The 24,828-nt window shown below is 37.0% G+C and overlaps 1 pseudogene; it reads left to right on the top strand.

Annotated features, from left to right (window-relative positions):
* The first annotated feature begins 1,926 nt into the window (after positions 1 to 1,926).
* On the top strand, positions 1,927 to 23,264 carry LOC128787478 (putative RNA polymerase II subunit B1 CTD phosphatase RPAP2; annotated as a pseudogene).
* The last annotated feature ends 1,564 nt before the right edge of the window (positions 23,265 to 24,828 follow it).

The following is a 24,828-nucleotide window of genomic DNA, read 5'->3' as shown; positions in this document are numbered from 1 at the left end:
CAATGTTTAGGAATTGGTAGAATTATAATTAATACAGTGATATATATGTTAGCTGCTCCACTGTCAATTTATAAAGTATTATTTTTTAATATTGGAAAACTTCTAGCCTATTTATATTCTTTAAATATTTATATGAATTTTTGTTTTCTTTGAAAGGTTGCAGCATTGTAGCTAGTTTAAAAATATAATAAAAATCTCTACAAAGGTCAGCATGTCACTTTTATTCTTTTTTTATGCCAAGTGTCTGTGGGTGCATTCACTTAAGGGCCAGTTCCTATTTCTTTTTCTCCAACTTAACAGGGTTTGGGGTTTTTTCAGCATAGATACTTTATATATTATTGATTATCAAATAAAAATATCAAGTGAACTGGCCACTACATAGGTTTTCTGCATCTAATTTCTTCCAAAGAAAGGAACAGGGGAAGGAAGTATATCTAGAGACACAAGGGTTTCAGAAGTAACCACTTTCCTCAAGCAGTTCATAGAAAATATCCAGCATGTCACGGACCTAGTGTTATACAATCCAGGTTCTCTGAGGTCATCTGAGGAATATCTCTGCTGCCTCTGTGTTGAAAGTTCCAAAATAGGACCACAAGTTAAAAGCCGAACATACTCTTGATTGATTGCTCAAGAATTGCTAATCAGGCAATTCTTTAAAATTTGTTTATAATGGATTTTTTATTTATTAATAAATATTTGATTTCTTAGTAACATTTTCACAGAGCCACCACCAGCCTGGCTGAGGGGCTTGTCTGTTTCCTCTTGTGGGTCTCTTAAGGCCAGCTGCAGCCAACTGGAACCAGCTGTGCCTGGCACAGGGCAAGCCCAGCCTCTCTTCACAGAGGCTGCCCTGCATGCCCCCACCGCCACAGACACCCAATATACAATTTTATACTCTCTAAATTAAAACTAGGCTAGTTTTCTATAATTGCTACTGCAATTTTCTGTGACATTTTATAAGTTTCTTGGTTCATTAGATATTGGACTTTCACTTACAATATCTTTAGCTGCTGGTGTACACAGACAGTGGTCTGTCTTCTACACACTTCCAAATGTTCAGTACTTTTTTTCCAAAATAATATGTCAGATTACGTAGGTCACAGGGAAACATTGTATTCTTCCTAACTCACATAGATACCAAAATTGTGATCTTATAAAAATTGCTGGGTGGCTGCCACCTTGCTGTTAGACCAATAATCTAGAAGGTAGATGAACTGTGTTCTTGGAGAAAAGACTCCATTATCTACATGTGCAAAGCTTCCCCATTAGAAAGTAGGACAAAGGTCCAATAGTGTTAGAAATGCTGGAGGATTTTACGAATGGTAAAGGATCTGCTAAAGTTTATTTCTTTCTTGGATTCTAACAAGAGTTGTTGCATCCCAAACTTTGGGTTTAGGTTGGGGTTCTAATGTGTGTTAGCAGATTCTGTGTACCCCCGTGCATCCCCCGGGTTTCCCCCCCTGCGGTGGCCGATTCCCAGGCTGCCTTACCATGCAGCCCAGCTCCCATCCCCCAGTGTGGGTCCTTCCCTGCTGTTACCCCTCCCCTGTGGCTGCGGCCGCTCCGGGCCCCCGGCGCCGCCCCTGCCGTGCCCCATTGGCTCCTGCCTTCCACACCACACCCCCACAGCCCCGGGACTGCCCCGGGCCCCGGCACCGCCCCTGCCCTGCCCCTATTGGCTCCCCTGGGCCACGCCACGCCCTGGGACCGCCCCGGGCCCCGGTGCCGTCCCCTACTGTGTCCCTATTGGCTTCCCCAGACCATGTGACACCTCCCGCTCCACCCCCCATAAAACCCCCACACAGCCGAGGCTGGGTGCCCATATTCCCCAACACAGAAGCTGGGAACACACCAATAAAATGCTCTCAGCTCCTGCCGTGGGGAATTTGGTCCTTCCTTCATCCCCTTTATCGAGGTCCCTCGCGCATGGCGGTAGAGACGGCCGACCCACCTTCCTGGAGCCGCGGAGCCCGGGAGCAGCGGCGGGACTGGGACCGGAGGACCTGCGGTGCCCCGCCGGGCACGGTGGCTACTCCGGAGCCGGGAGAAACACCAGAACACCGCAAAGAGTATTAACTCTACAAGAATATTAAATCCTCAAGCCTTAGGTGTGGTGAGTACTCGCTGTAACCTACTCATTAGCACTATTTGGTGTGGAAAATGCATGATCCTTTTCTGATTTGTTAATTTATAAACTTTTTTTGTAACATTACCTCATGAAGGTTCCCATAGATGAATAAGGCAGAAAGATTAAATGTATGGTAATCTTGGTCCTTTAACATTCAGCAGAAATATATTTCCATATTAGCTGATCCTAGGCTGTGAAACTTGCAATGCTAATTGTATTGCATAGATGAAAATGTTAACTTTTTAGCACTAAGACTGTATTTCTGACTTCTAACATTCTTATTTATCTCATGTAGGAAGACTTGTGTCTCACCAAATGTAAATGAGCCTTGTCATAAGGTTGTGTACTCTCAAAACAGAAAGGCAATACAGAACAGAGCTGGCTTAAGGCCCAGATGGAAAGAAAGAGGGTAACACAAATTAGATTATTAATCATGAGTGATGACTTTTAAGTGTCAGATTAATTTTTTGTTTTGTTTTGTTTTGCTTTTGAGATTTTTTAGTGTAGTAATATGCAGTTTATAAGTAAATTATATATATAAACTTAAGACCTTAGTCTAAAAAAAAAAAACAAAAACCCATGTCTGAATTAAATTTATATTGAAATTATGAAATCATATAAACTTCAATATCTACTTTTCCCTAATATTATGAGTTAAATTTATTACATTTATTTCTTTCCAGTGCCCATTGGAAAAGGATGTGAAGCATGACTGGTCTGTTAAACAGATCATGTCTCAGAGTGGGACATCCTTCTTTCAGTGTGGGCAATAAGTGATAACCTAGTTACAAGAATTATAATACTCATAAAAACTCATAAAATTAGAAGTACTGGTAAAAGCAATGTTTTTTATTGAAAGTTTGTATTAAAAACAACTGACCTTTGATTCCTAGATCCTGCTGCAACAGGTATTTCTGCTGCTATTACAGCTTATTTTCAAAGAAAATTAAAATATCTTGGAAATATAAATGAAAGCTGGACACATTGAAAATCTGAAATTCATCCCTAAAACAACCATAAATTTATTTTAATTGATTAGGTTTTGACTCTTCCTTTAAGACTTATTATCATGAAAATCTTAGTACTTGTTTCCAGCCATATCTGTACACAAGTCTGAGTAATATTCTTTTGTTCATATAAAGATATCCTAGCAGACAGCATGTTCTGTGCTGTTCTTGGACTGTGTTTTGTTCACCCATGAATTTAGCCTTGACTAAACACAATCATTCTTGCTGACAATGGTAAGGTGCACCACATGCAAACCAAATTTGCCCAAGGTATGGAAGTGATTTGATTTAACTAGCAGTTGTTACCTTTTCGTTCTTTCTCTTGACAGGCAGATTTAGAGCTTTATAAAGTACACAAGATGAAAGGTTCAGAGCCTACACTATGCTGGATCACCCTGTGATAGCCCTAGCAAAACAAAAATGTTATCATTTCTTTGTCAAAATGGTGAGCTCTGAGAGGACTTGAAGGGACAGACTTTAAATCAGCATGATCTTTCCTACAATTCATAATAATATATCTGACTCAAGTATATACAAATTTCTTCTTCAGGAATGCTGGCCAGAAACCAACCAACAGATACATCTGTGAGAATTTTTCAAAACAAATTTCAAAGCACACAGTTAAAATCTTATAAACAAAAATGAATATATAGTCCCAAAATAATAATTATTAATTAATTGTTCTTTAACTGTTCAGTAGTTCTGTTGACTGATGATGGCCCCTATGAATTCATGGGAAAACTGGCAAGTAGATCTTTGATTCAACAAAGGCCATAGGATACAAAAGCTGGTCTGGGGATCTGAGGGATGCTACTAACTAAGAAATTTGAAAACTCCTTGGACTTCAAGATTAGCTGCCGTGGGGGGATCTCTTTGTAGCAAAAGACCCAGTTGAAGTAGAACAGAAATACTAATGAATTTTATTAAATTGATTTAATTATTTAATTATAAAAGACTAAACAGGTCTTAAAAATGTAACTGTCTTAAAAGAAAATAAACTATTCTTTGCCACCCCAATCCAGCAACCAAGCCTCATACAGCCACTCATTTTCTACCTACCAGCAGGACTGGGAAAGAGAATTTGAGGGGTTAAAACTTGAAAACTTGTGCATTCCAATGAAGAAAGTTTAATAGGGAAAGCAAATGATGTGCACAAGCAAAGCAAACCAAGGAATTAATTCACTGTTTCCCATGGGCAGGCAGGTGTTCAGCCATCTCCAGGAGAGCAGGTGCCCATCCCATGTAGTGGTGACTTGGGAAGAAAACACCATCACTTCAAATGTCCCCCCTTATTCCTTCTTCCTCCCACTTTATACATGGTCTGGAATATACATGGTCTGGAACATCCCTTGGTCACTTTGGGTCACCTGTCCTGGCAGTGTCTCCTCCCAACCTCCCATGCATCCCCAGCTTCCTCACCAGCAAGGCAGTGTGAAAGGCAGGGAAGGCCTTGGCTCTGTGTAAGCCCGGTTCAGCAGAAACAAAAATATCTCTGTATTATCAGCCCTGTGTTCAGCACAAATCCAAAACAGCCCCATACTAGACACCGTGAAGGAAATTAACTCTACATCAGTCAAAACAATTCTCTAGCCTCAGTGAAGAAAATTTTTTGTTAATTTTATATCTATTCATTTAAGAGAAAAACAAATGTTTAACATTGGAAAGCACTGACTTCCTTCACTGTTGCACAGAGTTCTTCTCTAAGTTCTGCTTTCCATTCTCACTGTAGCATGTAACAGGTTTTCCAAAAAAAATACAATCACATGTGAAATAGTGTTTAATGTGTGTTCTACTTCTGACAAAAATCACAAACTAAACATAGCTGAAGCATGTCTATTTCCCAACCTTGAAAATATAATACATTTAATATGAGTTTAATACTCTCTTTGTCTTGCAATAAGTGTAAATTAACTTGACATGAGATCAGCTGAGGCTTATTAAAAATTACTTTCCATTTAAGCATTAAACTGATGCAAAGAGTCAGTTTCACTCTCAGTAAATTATCAGTTATTTTCCTGTAATGATGCTCATTGTCTCATCTTGGAGTCTAACTGGAAAGAGACACTCAGGAACAGTGAGCTGCATTTATTTTTATTGGAGCTAACACAGGACTATTGCAGAGTTCTGAGTGGTCTAAGCTTTGTGTAGTGTTTCTTCTTGATTCAGGCCAACATTCAAATGAAAGCCAGAAAAAAAATATTCAGTGTTTGCTGCTAGTCTCATAAGAGCAAACTGTGTTGGTTCTGTTTTGTTTTTCTTCATCTTTGCAAAATTTAAAGTGCATGTAAGATTCTACTGTGAGTAAAAGGTAGAAGAATGTCAGCAACTGATAACAAGAAAGGGATGCATAAACCCATATATTCTGCTAGTTTAAACTTACTTCCCAATAGCTTTAGCAGAATAGCAGAAAATTGTTGCAGTCAATAGACATCCATAAGAGAGATGCACAAAAAATACAGTGCAAAGAAAAGGTAAACAAAACAGTGAAGCACAAAGATGCCATAATTTTTTATTGCTGGTTTTCAGAAAAATAGAAACCACACAAAGCGAAGCAGCTTCAAGTTTTCATACACATAACTATGTGAAACTTCACTGACCATAATAAAATAGATAAAACAGATAGGAACTTCAGATAAGTATTTTCCATATACATTTATTTCTTTGAGAGGTTCAATGAGCAAAGAGGTAGAACACTTCTCAATTCCTATGAATATTTTCTAAAATATGTCTGCAAGATATCTTGACAGCATTATAGACTGAAGTACCTGACATTCAAAACTAGAAGCAGTGTAAAGTAACAATGGGAAATATAGAATTAATATATATAATATTGTGATCTAATTTTTTGCCATATGTAAGAGTCCTTTTAATTTTACTTTACTTGAAAAAAGGGTGAAATATTTAGATTCTTTTAGTTTTCTGATATTGGTACTGCATACATGCTTTGTTATTGTAGCATACTTGTAATTTTCTTTTGATTGAAAAAACAACCAAAAAAAAAAAAAAAAAAAAAAAAAAGCAAAAAATCCCAAACAAAACCAAACCCAAGATAGCAACAAAACCTTAGGGTATTGCATACTAGGGGAAAAGGATTTACTTTGAACAGTGAAGTGGTTTAGAAATGTATCCAAACTTTACTGCTTTGTGGGTTTAAAACATTTTCAAACCATATACAATTAGGCATCTTAGGATAGAAATTGTATATTTTCTGGACAATGTGACTTTCAAACATCAATTTGTTTTGGAAACCACTATTGTCAGGTTATTGATCTTGTCTATGTAATATTAACTTTGATTCTCTTGAATGAGAAATTATTCTGGTAGTTTTCACTGGTAAAAAATACTTTTCATTTTTATCTGTGTATACTTGTTTACTGTTAATTAAATCTATGAATCTAGCTCTGTGAAAAGGGGAATGAGACTGTGTTACAGACTTGATTTCTAAGACATAGTAAAATTCATCACAAATGCTTCATTATCAGGATCACAATGTCAAGGGAAAAAAAGGTATTGTCAAGTGAAAGCAGTTTTCAGCCATGTTCTAATTGTCGTTATTGGACTATTTTGTTCCCTTTATAACTGAAGGATTAGAATTTGTCCTGGAAGTTGTTACAAAAATTCATTGATCTTAAGCAAGTCATTCAAGATATTTTTAACAATGTAGTATTCTTTTTCATGCTTACTTGTTAGGCTTCAATTTAGAATGTGATTTATTGAAGTGTAAATTTTGCATGAACTTTGCGTGAAAATTGGCAGAGCTTGTATCTGAAAACCCTTGGTTAGAACCATAATTTTTAAGCGTTTCTTTAAATTTATGCTATCAAATCTTCATTTTGAAAGGATGTCACTTTCTAATATGTAGTGTTTTGAATGGCATGTTAGTTAAGTAAATTTTCAAAGCAAAAAAATCTGTAACAATCAATGCCCCTCTACCCTCAAAACAAAAACACTCAAAAAACCAAAAACAAAAAACAAAACCAACCAAACAAAAAAACCCAACAAAACAAACAAAATCCCAAAGTGGAAAGTGCAGTTTCTCTTTTCTTTTCTTTTCTTTTCTTTTCTTTTCTTTTCTTTTCTTTTCTTTTCTTTTCTTTTCTTTCTTTTCTTTTCTTTTCTTTTCTTTTCTTTTCTTTTCTTTTCTTTTCTTTTCTTTTCTTTTCTTTTCTTTTCTTTTCTTTTCTTTTCTTTTCTTTTCTTTTCTTTTCTTTTCTTTTCTTTTCTTTTCTTTTCTTTTCTTTTCTTTTCTCTTTCTTTTCTTTTCTCTTTCTTTTCTCTTTCTTTTCTTTTCTTTTCTCTTTCTTTCTTTTCTTTTCTTTTCTTTCTCCCTTCCCTTCCTTCCCCTTCCCTTCCCTTCCTTCCCCTTCCCTTCCCCTTCCCTTCCCTTCCCTTCCTTCCTTCCTTCCTTCCTTCCTTCCTTCCTTCCTTCCTTCCTTCCTTCCTTCCTTCCTTCCTTCCTTCCTTCCTTCCTTCCTTCCTTCCTTCCTTCCTTCCTTCCTTCCTTCCGATCTGCATTAAAACACATACAACCTGGAGCATGAAAGCACATTAACTCTGTGTACTTTCTTAATTATTAACCTGACTGGAAAGAGAAAAAAAAATCTTCTGAGAAGTAAATGTAAAGAACTTGACTGGAAAAGATATTGAAATAACTTTTCATGGAGCTTTTGTTGTATTTGAGCCTTTTTTTAAAACCTGCTTTAAGACGAAAAAAAACCAAACAAGGCAAAACAGCAAAAAAAAACCCTGGCATATTTAGGGAGTTTGTGTTTTGAAACTTTTCCACCACACATTTATGCGTGGAACTTTCTTCACTTTATATCCTGGAATCCAAAATTTAACATATGAATACAAATAATTAAGCTAAAAGAGAATATTTCTTTATTCACAATCTGTAATTGAAATCATGTCTAAATGTGCAAAGTGGAAGAGTTTTTCTTTGACTCAGCAGGAACTTTAACTTTGGAGAAGAAATTTCTTAGTGGTTAAAAGCAAAACTTGTTATTTATTAATAATTTTTTATCAATTGCTTTGACCTCTTAAGAACATCTGTCCAAACTCTGCACCTATACTCTATCATTAAATATTTCATTTGGGGCTTTTTTTCTTAACTTATAATACTTGAATTTTTAATTAACTGCTGTTTCTATCCTGCAGCTTCAAAATTGCCCCTGAATTGTTTCGATGCAAAGCTCCTGAATTAATTATTAAAAATGTCCTCATTATTAATTGTAAATTGTTAGAGAAAACTGTGTCATGCATTGTCTCTCTATCATTCAATTCTTTTCAAGAACTCTATGCAATACATTCCTTTCCTCAGCTCTTCCATGATGAGTGAACAAAAATGAAATATCGGTATTTCTTAGTTTGGAAAAGACCTCCAAGGTAACTGAGTCCAACCTTTGACCAAAACCATGCTGTCAACCAAATTATAGTGCTAAATGTCACATCAGTCATTTTTTGAACACTTTTAGGGATGGTGACTCCATCACTTCCTTGGGAAGTCCATTCCAATGCTTGACAACAATTTCAGTGAAGAAACTCTTCCTGATGTCCAACCTGAACCTCCCCTGTTGCAGCTTGAGGCCATTTCCTCTCATCCTGTCACAGGTTGCTGGGGAGAAGAGGCCAGCCCCCAACTTCCTATACCCTCCCTTCAGGTAGTTTTAGAGACTTAAAATGTCTCTCCTAAGTCTCCTTTTCTTCAAGCTAAACAACCCCTACTTCCTAAGCTACTCATCATATGACTCACTCTCTAGAGCCTTCACCAGCTTCATCGCTCTTCTCTGGAAATTCTCCAGCACCTCAATGTCTTTCTTGATGTGAAGGGCCCAGAACTGGACACTGGACACAACTCTCAAGGTGTGGCCTCACTGGTGATGAATACAGAGATATAATCACTGCCCTGCTGTCCACACTGTCTTTGATATAAGCCAGGATGCCTTTGGACTTCTTTGCCACTTGGGAACATAATTTAAATGTAAGGAAAAACAAACAAATATAGAATATGTACATGTTCATGACTAAGACTATCATTGCTGTTAAGCATGTAAAGTATTTGAGAAATCTTAAAGAAGAACTGAACTCAATTTCTTGTGAAGCCATATTGCTAAGCCTTCAGAAATTATATCTTGGAAATGGTTTACAGCAATATACAATTCTAAAACCAGTAAAAGAGTTTTACTGTATCCACGCTCATTCAAAAAAAAAAAAAAAGAGTTTTCTTACTGATTCTTTTTCTTATCATTTCAATGACAGAATGCTCAGTTTGTTTGAAAATTTCTGGGTAGTATTTAGAGATAGAATGTCAAGGATCACCTTTATGTAGTTCTCTGCTTGGAAACCTTAATATACCTCATTTCATTCTGCTAGTGCCATTAGGACAATAATACCTAGAAAACAGAATTATCCTCATCTATCCTGATCTGACTAGACTATGAATAATTTGGTCACCTAGCTGTTATTCAGGGCACTGCCTTCCTTTTCAACAAGAGCTTTCCACATCTGAAAGGATTCTATGCAATAAATTCCTTTCATCAGTTTTTCCATGCTGAGTGAGCAAATATGCACAAGAGCTTTCCACATCAAAAGCAGGAAGTTTTTATGGACTTTTAAAACATCTGCATCTAGCAAAAGAGAGATTGGAGAGATTGGAGATTTATCTTTCATTTCCACATAAATATATTGCACTGTGGGGCTTGGGATTCTTTTTAATAGTTATTCTGTAAGGACTATTGTGGGTGACATCAGTGGAAAGGTCAAATATCATATGCTATCACAGTGATTGTCAGTAAGAGGAACAAGGGATGTTTGGGCAGCAAATTATTCAAAGAGCTCCAAAGACTGTAATCATAGTAGACACAAGCTCTGATATGGGAAGCACAGTTCAGTGAACATGCCTCACAAAAAAAGATTTTTTTTTAAGATACCTTTATTGGTGGAGAGACAAACAAAAAAGACTGTTTCCAGATTAAATGTTTTTGTGACACTTCTATTTATTTTTCATACATGTCATAGCTACAAGGTCATTAGAAATTGCCAAAAGATTATATTAATCTAACATGCCAGACTAGACGTTTTGGAACAGAAGGCTCCACCTCTCCTTCCTCTCAAATAACTTTAAAAGATTTAAAATAATACTTTAAGAAAGGTATTGTCACTAAAATAGATGTAATCTCAAATTGCATTTTTGCCTGTTAAAGAGGAACATCTAAATTACATCTTGCACAGCTAAAATTATAAAGTATTTCCTTCCAAGACAAGTATAAAAGACAACTAGATACATTGCAATGCTTTCTTTAATTTGGATTGTCCACTAAAACATTCTTCAAAGAAAAATGTACCACTTGAAATGTGTTCAGGCTGCACACTGAAACATCATTCGTGGTATGTGTCCATTTACAATATTTTTTTTTTTTTTTTTTGCAAGTATTTATAGTTGGTTTGGGGTTTTTTACTTTTTCTGAATTTCTTATATATAGGCCGGGTAACTGCCTTTGTTTCATTGATGTAACTTGCTGTTTATGAAGACTATAGACTGCATAATTAATTTTGAAAAAGTTAATCTTTTGTAACTTAACTCCTTAGTTTTTTTTTTTTTTCTTACAAGAACTAAAAGTCACATAAACTGTCTTTTACTGATAGTGAAAAAAAGATTGCAAGCCTAACTACTTCTGTTACTTCAGATAATTTTAGATTTTTTGGAGGACTTTACAGACCAAAGCTGAGTATTTCCACTCATTTACAGTATTTTTAGAGAAGTATAGATTCTGTTGCCTGGAGCCATACATTCTACTTCCTTTTGCCATTTGGATTTTTTTGGGAGGGTTGGGTTTTTGTTTTTGTTTTTTTTTTTTTTTTTTTTTTTTTTTGTTTGTTTGTTTGTTTTGGGGGTTTGGTTTTTTTTTTTTTTTGTTTGGTTGGTTGTTTATTTGTTTTGTTGTGGTTTTTTTGCATTTGTTTTTTGTGGGGTTTTTTTTGTCTGTTTTTGTTTTCGGTTTCAGTTTGAGGGTTTTTTGAGCAATACACTGTTTACTATTATAAGAAATTGGAATTGCGAATGGAAAAGCAGAGTGATCTTTCTCTGTCAGACCTATAAAGTGTGAATCAATGCCATGCATTTGAGGAAGATTAAAGGTTGGGTATGTCAGACAGGCAAAGTCATTTCAAGAGGATAATCCTGCATAATTTATAAGAAAAAAATGCAAGACAGGTTTTGTGTATATGCATAAACAAGTAGTTAGCTCAATCTATCAAAACAATTGTAATCCCATTCATCAGAGGTGACACAGTGAATATGCACTCAGGTTTACTCTGCAGCATAGCTCTGGTGACAGTGATTTTAAGTATCTGCATTTTCCATTGATGTAACAGTACTGGCAGAAACACCTTATGTAAATGCGGTTAATCTAGAGAGGTTGTGTAAAAAGTGATTTGGGTGACAAGAAACAAGCTACTTGATTAAAAAACCCAAAATTTGTTCATTGTAGCTGTTAAGCCACAGGATGGGCAAATTTTCAGAAACAAAACAACATTTTGTTTTGTTCAAACAAAATAGAGCAATCACAAAGAAAAAACAAGTCTACATGAACAAATACACCTTCATCAATTTTCTCTCTTTTGCTTTGTGAAGGAGATATTGTAGAAAAACTGTTACCTCTTCAATTTGTCATTTTTCCTCCTTGGCTGGTAAGCTCTTGCTGACACAAGAACAATTCTGAAATCTCACTTAAAACCTCTGATTGTCCATGGATAGGATTTCTGGTTTTTTTAGTGGCTGTGTTATACAAAATATTTGATTGACATTATTTATTTTTCTTTATTTTTTTCCTTTTTCCTATATCAAAATTATTTTTCTCTTCTATGGCAGAATCTATATTTAGTCTCAAGAAGTCAGGACTACTTATTTAGTGTAGTTCCCAGTTTATCATACATTGAGAAAAGGCATAGACAGAAATGGACATTTCTGCATTTGAGTCCTCTTTATTTTATTGTGGTTATTTCTTCCCCACATGCTTCCTAGTACTAAATACTGGTGATACTCATAATAGGCTTTTTTTTTTTTTTCCTGATATCACTTGCATCATGTTGTAGCTGCCTATGAAGCACAGCAGTCTTAGACACAATGTATGTATGATAATATGTTGCTGCTGTAGTCCATGACAAGAGGATCAGATGTCACTGCACCTTCAGGGTGCTACAGCACAGTGTTATCCATCTCACTCATTTTCCAGCCTTAGAAACCCAGCAGAGGTTTGGCTTCCGCTGTTCTGCACTGATTGCAACCCTTTCCCCTGAGCTGCTTGAGACAGGGAGTGGAGGCAGAAGAGTTAGGAGTGAAGTAGAGTTTGATAAAAGTTTCCTAGGAGAAAGGTGTTGAAGTTTTTGCCTTTGTACCTCACCATTCTAGGTTGGTTTTAATTGGCAATAAATTAAACTTACTTTCCCCAGGCTGAGTCTGTTTACCCTGTGGTGGCAATTGAGAAATGAGGTCCATGTTTATTTTGACACATTTGTTTCCTTTCTTATTTTCTTCCCCTGTGCTGTTGAGTACTTGTTGAAGCCAAGTATAAGGTTTTGCACCTGGGTAGGGGCAATCCCAAGCACAAACACAGACTGGGTGGAGAATGGATTGAGGGTAGCCCTGAGAAGCAGGACTTTGGAGTGTTGTTTGATGAGAAGCTCAATATGACCCAGCGATGTGTGCTTGCAGCCCGAAATGCCAACCTTGTCCTTGGATGCATCAAGAGCAGCATGGCCAGCAGGCCAAGGGAGGGGATTTTTTTTTCTCATGTACTTCCTGCATGTATCTGCCCTATTCTCCCTTCACTCCCAAAATCATCATCATGGATTTTAAGTTCTTTCAGCTGTTCTTTCAGCAGAGACATTATTTAACCTGTAAAAATATTTTCAGGATGATTATACTAGGTACATTATAGCAAAATCTGGTTTTGCAATATATATTGTAGGAACTGTAATTTTTATCTATTTTATTCTAATAAACAGTTAATTACAATCTTCCTGAATTAAAATGACATAGTACTTTCTCATCCTGTTCTTAAATTCAATTGGTTAAAAAGAATATTTAAATGTAAGAATTTTAATTGTTTTTAAATCTTCAGCCATTGTAGTACATAACACAGTAATTTTGCATTCCAGTACAAGGATATTTCTAACTTCCAAAAGGATAGAAAGACAAGTGAAAATATACTGGATATCCCTGCAAAGTGACTCACTTCCTTTTCTTCATGCTGGTACTGAAGGAAATAAGAGCTAATACTCTAACTGGTTCTAATTAGAAACTTTAAATTAGTTTTCACCTAAATAGAGGCATTGAGTGTATTCATTTGGGTCATTAGCCTTGTAGGTTTAAAGACAATAACTTCAAGAGTTTCTGGCCAATATCACTCACAGTGTCTTGCTTCTGAGTAGATTCAATAAGTTGAGGCAAACTGAAATGTTGGATGAATTATTTTTTTTTCTTTTCCTTATGTAATTCTAGAGTCATCACAAATACATTATTTTGCAAGGTAAATTACCCTCTCTGGAACATTACAAACATTATATGTTGAGGATATTGGCTGATGGCAACTGTAAAAGCCCTGTGAGATGCATTTTGGCTGCTGGAGAGTAGGACCTAATGTTTTGGGGGGTTGTGTAAAATATTTTAGTAATATTCTAGGTCACAGGGTGTGATTCTTGGGGATGGTCCTGTGCATAGCCAGGAGCTGGACTCAAATGATCCTTGTGGGTCCTTTCAATTCAAAATATTCTGTGATTTAGTGAGTCTTTGCTGTACCTGAGCACTGGTCCACAGTATGACATGACTGACTAAGCTTAATATATTTCTTCACTCTTCTAATAGGGCCATTGAAAAATCTAACCTCCCACAAGACAGATATTTGTGAAAAGATGTTGCATCCCAGGTTTGCGTTCAGATTAGGGGTTCTGATATATGTTAGTTAGCTGATTCTGTGTACCCCTGTGCACCCCCTGTGTTCCCCCCCTGTGGTGGTCCACTCTGGTTCTCTTAGCATTGGAGCATCACCATGCCACTCCTGTAACCACCCCCCTGTCCACTCCGGAGAGTTCGGTGTCTGTCACCCCATCCCTGCAACCCCATTCGTCCCAGAGCCCGGTGTCCGCCCCAGTCGCATCCCCGTTGGTTACCCCGGTCCACGTCACTGTCCCGTAGCCTGCACCCATGGGGCGAAGGGGGCTTCTGCCCCCCTCGGCCCACCCCCTATAAAATCCCGTGCGCCACCGGTCCCAGGGCCATTTTGTCCACGTGGCGCTGGGAGACAATAAAAGCCTTCCAGCCAACTGCACAGACAGACTGGACATTCCTTCCTTCTTTGTCCCACCCCTGCATTGGCAACAGAACATGGCCAGCCTCACCCTGGTGTGCAGAAGGCAGCAGCGCCCGGGACAAGCGGGAGCCCCGGTCCCGCCAAGAAGCAGCAACATTCCCGACTCTCCGGAGCTGCCCGGGACCGGGGAAAACAACACAATGTCACAAAAAAATAGGGAAAAATAGAGAGGATAATTATTATGTAAAGTATTAAGGAAAATTAATTTGAAGTCTAACAGGTGATTAAGTTTTGCAGTGCCTAAGGCTAATAAGATCTTTGAATGTTATTCTTTTTAGCTCTAAGAAAGCATCATTCTGCTAGTTTTTTTTTTGGAAGTTACCTGCAGCATACTGAAAAGAAGTTTACTTCTTTTTTTTTTTGGAAGTTACCTGCAGCATACTGAAAACTATTTCACTTTAACAAGGATTTTCTCATCCATTTCACCTACCACAAATTGTGTAAATTAACTATTAAAGTCTTCCAGTTTCACAGGGTTACTTTAAACATGCCAAACTAGGAAATGCAATAACTACAAAACACTTTTCCCTCATTGTGTCTCTTCTAAAGAAAGCAAGAGAACCAATAAAGTAAGTAATGGAAGAAATTAAAGTCCCCATGGGGTGGGGGAGTCATACCTGATAAGACCATATTTGGTGGTTGCATCTAGCTAGCACTTAAAGTTAGTTTAAGCCTGCAAGGTGCTGAAATACTTCTCACATTAACTTCAATAATTTTATAAGTGCAGTAACAGGGATAAATCTTACCTTCCAGGTTTAATTCCTACCATATACCACTGATTCTGCCTAACCACTGATTCATGTCCTTTAGAAAGGAAAACCAGCAGTTATCCAGCAGTAACTAACTGCTAGTAACTAGCAGTTACCTTCGACATAAGTTAGAACAGGATACTCCATGTCAAGTTCTGAAAATTACCAAGGTTGGAGATTCAAGAAACAACCGCTTCAAGAAACATGTCCCCATGTCTGACCAGTATGAAGGTACTATCTTTCTTTCCTTTTATCTACCCAGTTTGTCTCATGTTCCAAGAAGACTTCGATGGTCCTTCAGTAAAGTTGCTCAAGGATGTTGGTGGCTTTCGTATACTAGGGAGGCCAAAACTGGACACAGCATGCTGCAAATGAGTGAGGAGATGAACACGCTCTTTGTAAAATAGATTATTGTGTGATTTGCCTTCCTGTCTGCAGGGGCATACTGATGATTTGTATTCAATATGTTCACAACAATATTCAGATATTTCTCTTCAAAAGCTTTCTAGGTTTTCATCTCCATGCCCATACTCTTTCAAAGGATTAGTTCATCCCAGATTTTTGTGTGTACCATTCTATATATTCATTATCAGAGCACTGGCAATGTGTCCTATATATTACTTACATAGAATGATATATTCTGTCTGGAAAAGGGATTCTGAACTACATTTTGTGGATCTTTTTTGTAGTATTGTATCTTACTTTTCTTTAAAACAATCAAACTGAAGTGTGGAAGCAAATATTTTAAAGGGATTATGTTGCAAATAATAATTTTTTTGTGGTATTCTCTAGGAATACAAAAAAGGTAAAAGACTTTAGAAAGTGCAGAAAGGCCCCAGAAAGTAGACATAAAGCTAAGAAAGGCTGAAAAATTTCTAAACCTTTTCATGAGAAAGCTAGGAAGTTAAGAACCAAGTGAATACATTTATATTTATGATAAGGAACAAGAAAGAACAAGAACTTATTGATAGCTCAAGATGTGAAAAGCCCTAGATATATGCTTTGCAAAGATAGAAAAAGTTTCCATCTTAAATAATGAATTATTGTGTATTATTTGAGGTTCATAGAAGTCCTTTTGTTAATGTTAAACCCACGTGGGTCCTTTTCTAGTTGGTTAGAGTATAATGACTTTACATATTTTCTTTTATGCTATTGGTTCAAAGAAAATGTAGAAAAAGGCTCTGCATGGGCTGCCATCTTGTCTCTGATCTGTGTTTGCATGGATGTTGTTATTTTCCTGTGTCTCTTGCTTTTTGTTTGTATGATACAGACAGATAATAAATCCTAAGTTTGCAACCAGTCAGGGTCCCGTCCTGTTTGTGAGACACGGACCGATCCAGCAGTATTCCTGAAAGATATTCCTGTTCCAAAGTCAAATATGTGACAGCAATTTGCCCATAATGATGTTTTAACCAAAAATGCTGATTGAGAAATATTATTTGTAGAAACAGAAAAATGTTCATTCTCGCTTCCAGATGATTTCTCTCTATGAACGAGCATGAAAGAAATAATCATTAGATGAACTGGCAGAAAAATATTTTTAGACAAAATTAACTGGTAGGCCTTGTTGACATGTTACATGATGTATTTGGTCTGTGTCAACACAATTTTCTTGGGTTTTCAATATTTTAATTAAGCATAAGGTATTAATATTATTTGTGACCTTTTGGGTACTTATTCAGAATGAGAACTAATCTGTAGTGTCAAGGAAATGTTTAAAGAGTATCATGAAGATTATATACATAACAAAACAATATTGTTTTTGCTAAATAATGTAGTGGCAATATCTCCTCAATTAATATGGCTGGATGCAGTAACGCATCTCCCTCTCTGCTGTGCTCTTAGGAAAACAATTATTTCCTTCCTTCCTTCCTTCCTTCCTTCCTTCCTTCCTTCCTTCCTTCCTTCCTTCCTTCCTTCCTTCCTTCCTTCCTTCCTTCCTTCCTTCCTTCCTTCCTTCCTTCCTTCCTTCCTTCCTTCCTTCCTTCCTTCCTTCCTTCCTTCCTTCCTTCCTTCCTTCCTTCCTTCCTTCCTTCCTTCCTTCCTTCCTTCCTTCCTTCCTTCCTTCCTTCCTTCCTTCCTTCCTTCCTTCCTTCCTTCCTTCCTTCCTTCCTTCCTTCCTTCCTTCCTTCCTTCCTTCCTTCCTTCCTTCCTTCCTTCCTTCCTTCCTTCCTTCCTTCCTTCCTTCCTTCCTTCCTTCCTTCCTTCCTTCCTTCCTTCCTTCCTTCCTTCCTTCCTTCCTTCCTTCCTTCCTTCCTTCCTTCCTTCCTTCCTTCCTTCCTTCCTTCCTTCCTTCCTTCCTTCCTTCCTTCCTTCCTTCCTTCCTTCCTTCCTTCCTTCCTTCCTTTTATTTTCTTAGCAGCAAGGTGGAATCTCTGAAATTAACAATATCAATATTCTCTCAAAACAAAAGCCCTGATTTGTTTTCAAATGCCAGCCATCAGTGTCTTCAAATAGCTTTTCTTAGACAAAGCCCAGAAACAAAATTACAAGTGCTGGGCTTTGCATCTTGATGTTACATAAGATTTCAGTTCTTTAAAGTATTTTTCTGCAGAGACGGGGCTCTTGAACAAGAATCCAGTTCAGGCCTCTCAGGCCTCTTTACTCTCACTTCTATTTCTTTTTCAGGGAATATAAGCATTCTTCTCTAAATCCAGTGATCTTATTACTTTCACCAAGCTTTTTGATCTTTCCCTGTGGTATCTCAGTCTTCAACTGTATTTAAAAACAGTCTATTCAAAAGCTTATATGTCTGGATAAATCTTGGGCAAACCCTATATCAGGGACAGCAGCTTTTAGATAGCTTTGTTTTAACTCTATTATCACATCCCATTTAAGAAAAAATACAGCTCATTTAATGTATGTTGCAGTTATCATTCCAAATACTTTTGACATATTACCTGACTCCAGACTGTAGCAGAACTCTCATTGACATCAAACAGAGCTGTATACATAGACTGAAAGCAGATAGCATTCTTTTTTAGGATTAAATGTCAATCTGAACTCTATGGTAAAATTTGTTCCTCTTCCAATACAAGCTATAGTTAATTTATGAAATTTTGTTCAAATTTTGCTAGAAATGATGATATTTTGTTGTTGGAATAAATCAGGCCAAGACTCCATTTTCTTCATGCAGAAAGCCAATTCTTTATTTGCAAAGCTCTTATTTATAGGAAATATCAGAAAGGACTGTGTTAAACCTAATTGGTCAGCAATACAGTGAAACTCAGTTCATTGGACAGTAAGGGCTATTGTATGTCTAACAAATTTACTCTTTCTAGATATGTTTGTGTTGCAACATGTTTGCATTTTTCCTTTGTGGGTTCTCATGGGACAAATCTTATTTTTTACACATGTGAATTTGTTTTTCACCCTCAGAATAGATTGTTGTGTTAAACAAACTTCTCATCCTCAAAATAGCTTCACATGGGAACTTGCAAATTGCTTGCTCGCTACACTTAGAAGAAATGACAGGCCAGCTTTGGCAATTTTAGCAGAGTGAGGCCTGATTTCATAAGGCCTTTCTTTTATAATTCTTCTACATGTCTATGACATCTCACCCTTTTCATTAATTTAAAGAGGGGCTATATGTTCTGATGCTAAAACAGCTTGCTCTTATGATGGTATTATCTCATTAAGGTTATCACTGTTAGATATGGGATAAGATACATAAAAGACCGATTACAATCAACAAAGCTTATCAAATTCTATCATGTCATTGACATAGGGTTTCTCAGCATGAGGAAACAAAAGAATAATGTCCAATATCTCTTAGGGAAATGGAAATAAATTACCATTGTTTTGAAGTCCAAATAGTTGAGACTCAGGACAAAGTTCATTAGCTGGAAACATTGATGTTTGACATCACTTAATGTCCTTCTGGATCCTGGAACAGGAATAACTGAAGAATGTTAGTAGGAGCACTCTACCATGATGATGAGATAAGGCTTTTTTTTGGCAAATTGCCTCTGTTGTTTGCAGACACAGCTATGTCTTGGCAGTCTTACTTCTGTTTCTGTTCTGGCCACAAAGGCTGCATGGGGGTTAGGTTATTGCTCTTTCCACTGAGCCTCATTTTCTCAGAGGTGATTGGTGTCTGATTGAACAAACAAGTGACCACTTCAAACCTGCTGATGATAAAACACAAGCACACCCTCTCTTCAAGTAAATGAATCAGTTAGGTTTTTCTGTTGCACACTCAATCGGGATTTAGATTTGATGATCTTTTTTTCCAAATTTCTAATGTAAATATTGCATTATCCAAAATGTTTTGTTGTCTGAATTTCTAATGTACATATTACATTATTTGGATGTTCTTAAGGCACTAAATTCACCTTCTTTTCATTTTTTAAAAATGGGATGCATGTCTTTGGTTATGAGCATGAAGAAACATCAAGGCAAAACAATACTTGTAGTGAACAAGAAACTGACAGTAATCAGGAATAAGTGAGGTACAACAATTAAGAATATTTCAGATAATACACACAATTAATAATACATGTGAAATTAGATAATTAGGAGTCTCTGAAATACTGTACTATCATCCCAGAGTCTGAGAACAGCTGAAAAAATTTAATGAGGACTTGGATAATTATTTCTGGATAATAATTCCCAGGCTTACTCTAAAAATAGGTTCAGCTGTCATATAAAAAGGGTCAAATTCCCAAATCAAAGTGACTTGAATCTAGTTTTGATGCAGAAAACATCTGGGTTTATTGGCAAATTCTCCATCCAGGTAGAGCCAAGGCCTGGCCACCACCCAAGCTCCAACTGGGAGTAAATTCCCTAAACACTTTTTAAAGCAGGGCTCTTAAGAATAGCAGTTATGAGTAAAGGCCTTGGGGTTAAAAACTAATCAAACCATCTAGTAGCTGTATCCCTCTGAAGTTTCCTTCAGAATAGAGATGCTTCAAACCCAGCAAACTGCTGGAGTGCTTCTGTAATAATAACTGGGAAAAACCACTAGACTAGCAGTTCAGAGGAGGCTTTCAACAAAGCTCAGATATCTTTTCTTGGAACTCTGAAAAATACTTAAAATTATGACACAGCATTGAGTCAAGCAATAGAGCCAGTGCAGGGACTAGCCAGAGAGCTAACCTGATCTAAGAGATGCATAAGCAGCTAGAGAACAAAAAAGAAGGATCCCGAAACATCACGTGTCTTTTAGATAATTACACAAAGAGATGTTAAAGCATATAAGAAGCCAGCTATAGATAAAGTAACAACATCTTATGAATAATGCCTATAATAAAATCAGTAAATTCACATCATGTAATCAATGTATCAGTGGTAACAGTTTCAGGAAGTTGAGATAACACCTTTCTAAACAGTCATGTACCTATGACAGTAAAATGAAACAAAGAAAAACACTAAAACAGTTTACAGTCAATAACAGCAATAATGTAGAATCATCACTGAATCTTCTGTGTGTTATCTATGGAAGATAAAATCACAGAGACTGTAACAAGCAATACAATCTTCAACAAAATCAAGGGTGCACATACTGTATCTTCTTTATCCACAAACAGGTGTTTGTCAGTGTTTGGTCACAGCTGTTTTAGTCTGAGTTGTCTTATCTCTTAAAAGAAAACAACTACACTGTCTCAGTTTGGCTGAGACAGTTGATGTATTCAATCTACATCTGTTAAAACCAGGTGGGGCAGTGTTCTTTATCTCTTCCATGACCCATCCTTCCTCCAGGAGGTATCTTCTGTTAATGGGCCATTGAGTCTCATGGATGACTGATGAAATTACATCATCCCATTGTGAGATGCTCCAGGGGGAGGAGCCAAACATTCCTACCTGGATATAATCCAAGATTTGGAACACCACAGCAGCTTTTTCCCACTGGATTCCCAGAGGAAGACCAGACACTTCTACACCACCACTGGACCTTCAGAGGAAAATTACACCCTTCTACAGAATCACTACTAAACAGAACCACATCTGTCATTCCAGGAGGACTGCAGCCACCATTTAATAGGACTGCTACTAACACCTTGACTGACAGGGTGTCAAGCTGCATTCTGACTTTGTTTGCTTGAGCAGTAAGATATTTTTCATGAGCTAATTATTTCTAAACTTTAAAGAACTGATGCAGATAAAATTCAAGGTTATTGGACTTGCTTAAGAACTTCAAATTAATTGCTGCAAATAATCTTGAGAGAAGAGGAGAGCCATGGGCCAGGGCAGGGGCGGGTGGAGCGGCGGTGACGGTGATGATGGTGGCTGGGACAGGCAAGCCCCATTGGTGATGCACAGAAAATAAGAATTCAGCTGCTCAAAGGAAAGCAGCTGTGGAGGCTGCACTGAGAAACAAGATTGAATATGAGAAAAAAGCATTGTCTATTGTTGAGCAGCTCCTGGAAGAGGACATCGCTGAAGAGTTCTTTCTAAATTGTGGAAAATGCATTACTCCATTTACTCACTATAAAGACGTTGTTGATAAGAATTCTATCATCAAACTGTGTGGTTATCCTCTATGTCAGAATAAATTGGAAAATGTGCCAAAGCAGAAGTACAGAATTTCAACAAAAACAAACAGAGTTTCTGATATCATTGAAAGAAAGTGCTTTTGCAGCAACTTTTGCTATAGAGCATCTAAATATTTTGAAGCTCAAATTTCCAAAAGTCAGGTGTGGATGAAAGAAGAAGAAAAACCACAAAACACAGAGCTGCTGAAGGAGGGATGGAGTGGATGGTCTGGAGAAGAGGTGAAACTACGTGCTGAAGTAATTAAAGAATTTGACATTGAAAATCCTAGGATATCTTCAGATCCATGTGAATCTGGTTCTCATGACACAGCCAGTAACAGCAGTACTGATACTGAACAAGGATTTATTTCTTCTGTCCTACCAGGAAGTCAATCAAGTTAAGCCAATTTTGCACAGCAATTGCACGGAAAAAGCATCCTCAAATAGAAGCATGCTCAGAAAGTCCATGCCAGCCCTAAAACCAAAGATGCAGATATGGTAGAAGCCACTGAACAACTCTCTCATTATAAAGTAGACACTCAGGAAGAAAGACATGCCTGCTCTTTTCGAAATGAAGCAACTGCACCACCTTCAGACAATACTGCTCCTGGGAAATCAAGTGCTTCAGAAATATTTGAAAATACATGTGGGTCACAGATAGTTTTTCTAGGTGTGAGCAAAAGAGGAGCAGAACATCTTAAAAGAACTCTAGCTATCTCAACAGAGCATAAAAACCCTGAACTGGGGCATCCAGTTAATTCCAAAGGCAGTTTACTAGTGTTGCTTAGGCAATACTTATGGAATGGAGAACTGAGAAAACTTTAAAATTTCTCCATGGCCCAAACTATACTTCTTTGTGCTCATCAGAGTGCATAGCATCTGTCAACCAGGAGACTGAAGAACTTGATGAGGATGACTTAGATACAGCTGATGATCTCAGCACTGTTGCTGTAGGGGAGTCTGAAAACAGTTTGAACTACTCTTTACCTTTCACAGGCTCAGGTGGAATAGTTAAGCCTGTGCCTAGTTATGAAAAGTTAAAAGAAACAGAGTTCCTAGAACTCTGAGTAAAAGAGTTCTATAAAGGAAGGTGCATCTTGGCTGAAGAGGCAGCAACACAAGCACAAGCAGGGGAACATCCAAGCAAAGACAAAGTTGATCAACAGGAAGATCTCATCTTCCCACTTATTGATTCAAATGCACAAATGCAGATTAGGAAGAGAATCGTCCTTGAAAAACTACGAAAAACATTATCTGCAGTTTTGGGCCCTCTTCAGATTGCTTCAGGTGATGTTTTCACAGAGCTAAAAAATCTTGTCAAAAATTTCCAGTTAACAAACAGAAATATTATTCACAAAATGCCTGAATGGACTCTCATTGCTATTGTTTTGTTATCTGTATTGTCACAAACAACTCCACTTTTCAAGAATACTCAGACAAGCCCAATGTAAACACAGTTCCTGACCACATTTCTGGAAGAAGTGCATTTCAAAAATGAAGATCTGGAATGTTTAACAAGGATATTTAGAATGGACTGACAACTTGAATGGTCAGTCAGCTTTAATCTACTTTGTGTACCTTAAAACCACGCTGGTTATACGCTGGTTAACCACGGGTTTAATTTTCAGCATTTTGTAAGTACAGATACAGTAACTACAGATTGTATCAGCTGGAGCCGAAAATGTGTGAAACACATTTCATAAGGCCTTTCTTTTATAAGTCTTCTACCTGCCTATGACATTTAGGCCTGTTCATTTGGATCAGATAAGTGCATCTTTTGTCTTACCAGCAGCTAAGCTATGTAAGTACCTTTACAGAATTATTAGTAAGTTACAGAATTATGAGTAAGGGAATGCCTTAAAAATCTTTTAGGTCTAGAATGTATATAAAATAAGTAAAAGTTAGTAACCAAAATCCAAGCACAGCTCCACATAATCTAAAATAGTAATTAGTCTATTGCCTGCTCATGACTAAGCATGCTTGAGCTATTTATATTTTTAATGTTATCCAATAATACGCAGCAGTCCACTACAACAATAAGAAATTACAAGAGCTCTTCCACATATAGAAAATTAAGTGAAGAAGAAAAATACATAAAGTATGTTATAATATCCTTTAAAAGGAGGCATAAAACATCTGCAGGAACAAAAAATTAATAATACAATCAAATAATAAGTACATAGCTTTCTCAAGGCTATATTTTGCTACTCATGATTTATATAATTTCTGTTATACTAGTAAGCAACATGAGAGTATTTCTGACTATCAACTCCCTGATGACTGGGAGTAAGAAAAATAGAGTTAGACTATTTCAGTGCTAGGGCAAGAGACAATAGTTATAAATGGAAACATACTTAAATAGAGAACAATTTTTTCACTCTAGGAATGGTTGAACACTGGAACTAGTATCCCAGAGAGGATATGGGGTCTCCATCTGCGCTGATTTTCAAAACCCAATTGAACATGGTCTGTAGCAGCCTGGTTTAGCTGATCTTCCCTTGAGTGGCAGATTGGACCTCGATTGGACCTCTCCAGAGGTCCCTTACTACTGGAACCATTCTGTGATTCCATGAGAACTCATTGAGAAAGAAAGGGAATTAAAACATAAACTTCAAAATAGACCTCTATTCTAAGGTGAAGGCAATGAATGAATACATAGCTGTATCCATGACTAGTTTTGGAGGTCATGGTATTTACATGGAGAGTAATTCCAAGATGATCTTCAAATGGGTAGTTGAATTTAAGTAATAAATACATGCAAGTCTGCTTGAATACAAGGTTTCCTTTTTTTTTTTTTTCTCCCATAATCTAGGGGGGAAATAGAGAATACAAGACCATAACTATTGAACTGAGCCTCTAGAGTTCAGAATGAAAACACATACGGAATAAAATACACGCTGCTGCTGATACTAGAATTATCTATAATAATTTAGGTTAGAGTGCTATCTTCCTGAGGCAACAGGCTGTTTGTACCAGCTCTTGTCCAAAATCAGGATTCATTTGTATGTTTTTGATTAGGGACACATATTAGAGTTTCATTTTATTCTTTGTACTTAAATTGCATTTTGCCTAGGGCATTCACTTAAGATAGAGTTCATTAAG

This window comes from Vidua chalybeata, chromosome 4, assembly GCF_026979565.1.
Source record: "Vidua chalybeata isolate OUT-0048 chromosome 4, bVidCha1 merged haplotype, whole genome shotgun sequence".
Lineage (NCBI taxonomy): Eukaryota > Metazoa > Chordata > Aves > Passeriformes > Viduidae > Vidua > Vidua chalybeata.
The sequence above is the reverse complement of the archived record's forward strand: the minus strand, read 5'-3'. Positions and strand labels throughout refer to the sequence as shown.